Raw genomic sequence first — 6,441 nt, forward strand, 5'->3', positions numbered from 1 at the left:
CTTAAACCTGCTAGGACACAGGTGGGTTAGAAGGCATTCAATCAAAGACCAAAAAGCAGATATCACCAGTTATTATTCCAAAGACCAATCAGGGCAGAGTGGGTCAGAGCAGAGTAGAGAAGGTACCTTCTTATCCTGTATTAAGGCACTGCAGGCTTTATTCTGAAGTCTGCATTAAGAGTCACATTGACTCTGTTGTCTGTCTCATGTTGGATTTTTGGCACTTACTGCACTCCATAAAAGCTGCAACACCTTGAAAAATGGTAGGAGCCCCCATTTTGGTGGGACCACACAGCTTCACAAGCCCCTTCCTCAACTTGGCTTCCATACTTCTAACATAAACGCCCGTTGCTTGAGAAGTTTCTGTGGAACGTCACACACAAGCAAGCTGTCTCTCAGCAGTAAGCCATGCGAGTCTTCAGCATGCTCCCTTTTCCTTCATCAGATGATGTTTATGATGTTGTAAGCACATGCTCCATTAATGGTCCAATGACTCCTTCATTTGCTGACAATTTCTCAAGCAAATGTGAAGAAGGGGTGGGTGGGTTTTTCATATATACCTCTGGCTCTTCCACAGCTAAAATGAGACTGAGGGAAAGATAGGAGAATGCATTTGTTTGATTTCACTGCTGTGACAGATGCCTTTAGATGTGTTTCACTTCAGTGTACTATTTGGGGAGGACTCCAAGCCGAAAGGCAGAACATGGGCCAAAGCTCAATCATAGGGTTGGAAAAGTCCCCTGTATGAAAATCTGAAGAGTAACTGTAGACCTATAATAGCCAACACAATCTCTTTCAGATAGCATTATAATCTTTCATATTTTAATACTAAACTCCCCAATTAGCACTTCCTGAAACAATAAGTAAATTGAAACAGTTATCCTTCAGAATGTGCACTTCTCCAAATTTTGCAATGCAGGTTTCCAACCAAATAATGTGTAGAAAAATGTGTATATTAGGGGGAAGTGCATGAAAAAGAGTATATTAGTGAAAACAGCATACACAAATGCATTATGTCAGGGAAGATTCCTTGGGAAATTTGTGTATTGAGGAAATTGCAGCACTAGCTAGGGAAATAGGGATGTTCCAGGATCAAATCAAAAGCTGGGCTGGGTTTTGTAATTTCTGGACAGTATCTGGAAAATCAGGACACTTGGAGTGTATGGGTCCATGGTGCAGAAATTGCTTACCACTATCATAAACTCAATCCAATGTCCTTCCTCTCAGCCCAACTTCTGCAATATTAGGACAGTGTATTACTATTAAATATCCTGTAATATCTCAGGTATTGAGTGCTGCTCGTGAGGATCAAATTGGAGGACCATCCACGCCACCTTGAGTTCTTTGGAAAATAGGAAGACCCTGGTTCACTTAGCTCAGAATTGCTGACACTGACTGGCAGCAGCTGTCTTGTGTTTCAGGAGAGGCGACATTCCCGGCCTTACCTGAAGATGCCATGGAGTGAACCTGGGATGTTCTGCACGCAAAGCAGAGTGGTTTAACAATCAACCCCTCTTCAAGGGGAACTCTGGGAATTGTAGCTCTTGGTTTCCTAACAACTCTCAGCACCCTTAACAAACCACAGGTCCCAGGATTCTTTGGTGGAAGTCGTGAAGGTTGAAAGTGGTATCATAGTGCTTTAAATGTATGGTGTGAATGTGGCCTCAGTATCATTCTCTCCCTGCTCACTCTTGCACACACATAAACATGCCCTCCCACTGCCACCCATTTCTTTTAAGGAGTGGGGGGTAGGGTGGGGAATGAAGGTTGTCCTTGTAAACAGGGGCCAGAGTTTAATTTCAGATACGGTTACTCCACCTTGTGCAAGTGATTTGGTTTGACACCACCCCGGCCTAGCCACACACAAAAAGCTCTTTATTAGTCTCTCGCCGAGGAGCCTGAAGGATTTCTTGCTTCTCCGAAAATGACATTTCTCCTCCCTTCAACACACATGCACTTTTCCCCCCTTCCCCTCAAATCACCTGAACACTGGCTGGAAAGCCACATCACGCAAAGGTCCCATGTGAAGTGGGGGCCAAAGCATTTCAGCATCTGCTAATAACCCCCAAACTGAAGCACCAGTGTGCCTGAAAAAAAAAGTTGTATTTAAAAGACTGCAGCTGCAGCAGCTCATATTTCAGCCAGCCACCAATTTCCTTTTCCCCCTGACAAACAGGCCTCAGAAAAGCACACAGGCCAGAAATTCTCCACGTTAGCGAAACATTTCCTCTTTCTCATTCTCCTCTCCATTAGCATTATTACATTGCTCCTGGGGAGAGAGAGAGAGACCTGATTTTTCCAGCCTGTTCTGAGTATTTTACTCTTTTATTTTCAGGACTGGTGTTCAAAGAGGCTCAGGAGACATTGCCGGGAACAGGAAAAGGAGAAAAAATTCTCAGAGATGGAGGCGACATGAGCCACATTCACACCATACTTTAAAAAAGCACTATTATACCACTTGAAACCAGCATAGCTAACCCCAAAGAATTCTGGGAGCTGTAGTTTGTGAAGGGTACTGAGAGTTGTTAGGACACCCCTATTGCCCCTCAGAAACTGACAATTCATAGAATCGCATGTGAAGAAAAATTAATTGTTAAATCGCTCTAGAAATTCCAGCTTTGCTAATGACTCTCAGCACTTGTAACAAACTATGACTCCCATAATTCTTTGGGGTGTTTTTATCATAGTGCTTTAAATGTAGTGTGAATGGGACCATGAGCTACAATACTGTTGTTGTTGTTTTAATGAATATCATTTTCCTTTTAAAACCATCTCTGTTGGGTTGGTTGTTTTTTTTAAGTACTAGTAGCTCCAAATTAGTGTGAATTTATGAATGCAAAGAAGGATGTGCTTGCAACTAAAAGTGGTTCATTGGGTGGGGCAGAGTTACTGCACTAATTTCCCAGCAGGTGTGGAGCTGCACCTTACCAAGAGGCAGAGTAGCAAGGCAGCACAGTGCAAACACACCAATGGAGCCAATTCAGTGTTCCTGCCAATGTGTTTGCACCACACCCACTCAGAGAGAGTGGTGTTATGCCTCTGAAAGTGTTGGGAGAACATAGCCTTATCCTCTATGAATTTGTCTCAACCTCTACGCTAGCTGATGACCATCACTACATTTTGCAGGAGCGAATTCTGCAGTTTACCTATGTGAATAAGTGCTTCCTTTTGAGCAGTATGATTCTGAAAGCTAGTTACTAGAAACCACAAATGTGGAGAGTGATGTTCCACTCAGGTCCTGCTTGTGGGCTTCCCATGGGCATGTAGTTAGCCACTGTGAGAATAGGTCCCAGCTTCAGTCTCTGACATCTATGGTTAAGGGTGGGAAGGTCTCCTGTCCGAAACCCTGGAGAGCCACTGCCAGTCAGAGCAGACAGTATCAAACTAGATGGACCCATGGTCTGACGATATAAGGTAGCTCCCAACCTTTCCTAATGTTGACGTTCTTCAGTGTCCTCCTTCTCCCCAAGGATCTCTAGAAGATAAATATCTTGGTGAGTGGGTGGGTCTTGTCTCTAAACAATTGTGGATGAACATTAAGGGTAGTAGAGCACCTCCTCTGACATGTGTGGCACCTCTGTGAGATTTGTGACATTTCACACCTTGGTGAGATTAATGCGCATAAGGGATGCCCCTCCACGTGGCAAAGAAGCTTTGTACTGTACTTGCTTCCTAGCCCACACTGGAAGTTCAGTAAATGTTCACTGAAAATACACGTGCAAATAAAATAAATAAATCCAGAAGCAGCTAAAGTTCCTGAGACAGATATCGTTCCCTTAGACAATTTGGTTAATTCTTTGATTATATCAGGGAAACATAAGCCGTTCACTTGCTGATTGAATCCAGGCAAAGCTCTCTCCACAAAACCCTTGACTCATTTTTAAATTGCCATTAAGCTTACATTTCAGCACATGCCGCAGAACTCAAAACTCATCCCTCCCCCTTGACAGCTTTCCACCCCCAGTGACATGGCCAGTGACAAGGCCTTTCTTCAGGAAAGAGTGTCTATTCCCAGGCATATGTACCATATTTAGCAACCCCTCATCATCCATTTAGTCGGCACCGGATCCATCATTTCTGCCAAGTTTGGGTTCCCTCGCCCTCTCCATTGCATGCAGTTCACAGGGCAAGTGTGCCTCCTGATATTCATGATGATGACCAGATCCGTTCTTATAAGCTGAGAATCATGTCATTGTGGTTAGTGGTTCCACCGTCAGTGGCAACATTGGATATGCCAGCTTTTCTCAACAGAACCTTTGTGTCAGAGCTGTCTGCAGCAACTAATGGTGACTCTGAAGTTTTGGTACTTCTGGTTCAGGACTGAAGACTGCATTGGACCTCAGATCATTAATTGGGGACCATAGTTTGTTTCTAGAGGGGGAGCATGCAGTGGTCTGTTGCAGTGAAAGCAACAAATAGTACCATTTATAGAACACAGGTAGAGAACCTACTTCAGCCTAAGTGTCAAATTCCCATCTGAGTAATTTTCAGAGGTCCACATGCAAGTGATCCATGCGGCCAAGGCCAAAGTGGACAGAACAACTGAGGTGGAAATGGGGCGCACTGAAATTTAGATGAAATAAGTGAGAACCTGAAAGCAACCAAAATGCTCAATCATCCATCCATACCCCAGAGTGGCCCCTGACCAACATTAAGTGAAGGAGCATTTAAGGTCTCAAACATAGGGCAAAGGATGCTGAGAAACCATAATGTAAACTCACCAAACAGAATTTCAACAAGTCCCTTGTTGGGGGGAAAGGGAACGAAATAGTGGTCACCTCCAAACATTTACTTCTGCGAAGCAGGGGATTCCAGTGCCTACCGGGAAATTTAGATTTCTGCAGTAGTGGTCAGCTGCTGTAGCACATTATTATAATTTTTTTTTTAAAAAAAGGAATGGACTAGCAAAGTGATGAGGACATGCACTGGAAAATGTGTGGAACGAACAAATGATTTATGGGAAGATGTCTAAATACCCTGCAAGCAAATCCTGTAATCCCTCTGAAAACAAATAAGAAGAAACACTCAGTAGAAAATGGACACAATATAACCTCCATGTAAACTCTTGAGAGTCCCATGGACTGCAAGAAGATCAAACCTATCCATGCTTAAGGAAATCAGCCCTGAGTGCTCACTGGAAGGACAGATCCTGAAGCTGAGGCTCCAATACTTTGGCCACCTCATGAGAAGAGAAGACTCCCTTGAAAAGACCCTGATGTTGGGAAAGATGGAGGGCACAAGGAGAAGGGACGACAGAGGCTGAGATGGTTGGACAGTGTTCTCAAAGCTACCAGCATGAGTTTGACTAAACTGCGGGAGGCAGTGGAAGACAGAAGTGCCTTGCGTGCTCTGGTCCATGGGGTCAAGAAGAGTCAGACACGACTAAATGACTAAACAACAACAACAAACTTAGTGCAAGCAATTCAGGACAAACGCCCGATAAATAGGAGCCCAGAATCTTGCCTATAAAGTGGAGCACAATCCTTACTGAAATCAGGCACGCCGTTTTCACTGCCATTTGCCTTTGTTCAGGGAAATGCAGCTGAGGGGAGGTAGAGTTAAGGGGACTCACACAGAACACTTCTCCCTAGAGCTCTCCTCCCTCCTGAAATGAGAGCGGCAGATGGATTAAAGGTGAGGGGTGCTCATTGCTGGATGTGTTCCTAATGATACAGGACACAGCGGCGGCAGCCAGAGGGAGCATTAAGGGCTGAACGGCTGAAAGCCTCCGTTGCTGAGGTTAATTTGGTTGACATTCTCCAGAACCTGCCATCTCCAGGAGTAATGGGATGCATAGCAGTAGCGCTGGCTATTAACTTCAAATTTAGAGGTTTCACCTTTTCTTCTTCTTCTTCATTCTGCCCGATGACAAATCCTACATCTACAGAAGGGATTGAAAGGGCTGTTTGTTTTTTCAGCTGACTCGTTGGAACTGAGCACGTCTGTTGGATGCACCATAAATGGCTGAGGTTTATGAACTGCAAAACACTGAGGAAGTTTTCCAGGAAACCATGTTAAAAAAATAATAATAATCCGTAGGCTTGACAATCTACCTGAAAAATAAAATATTACTGTCAGAGCTGCTTGAAGATCCTAGCTCACAGAGGATCACGCTAGCCAGCGATCATTAAGTAAAAGTCTTTATTGAATTACAGTTTCCATTCTCACGCTGCTGCGCGCAAACTCTACGTCTAGTAGCTAGATCGGCGAAGCTCCGTCTGAGTCTCCGCCCCGTGTGCACCAACTTAATATCCTAGCCTTGCTCCACCTTTTCCGCCTGACTGTCCTCCTCTGGGTCCCTCTACCCCCCGGGGCTTCTTCCTTCCGGGATTCTTCTGACGCTGACCCGGACCCTCCTGCCTCCTTGCGCCGGGCTTTAGGACCTGGTTCCCTTTCGGGGCTGCTTACTGCGCCGCCTTCCTCTGCATTTGAACTTGGCGC

This window comes from Podarcis bocagei (genome assembly GCF_964188305.1).
Source record: "Podarcis bocagei genome assembly, chromosome: 7".
Lineage (NCBI taxonomy): Eukaryota > Metazoa > Chordata > Lepidosauria > Squamata > Lacertidae > Podarcis > Podarcis bocagei.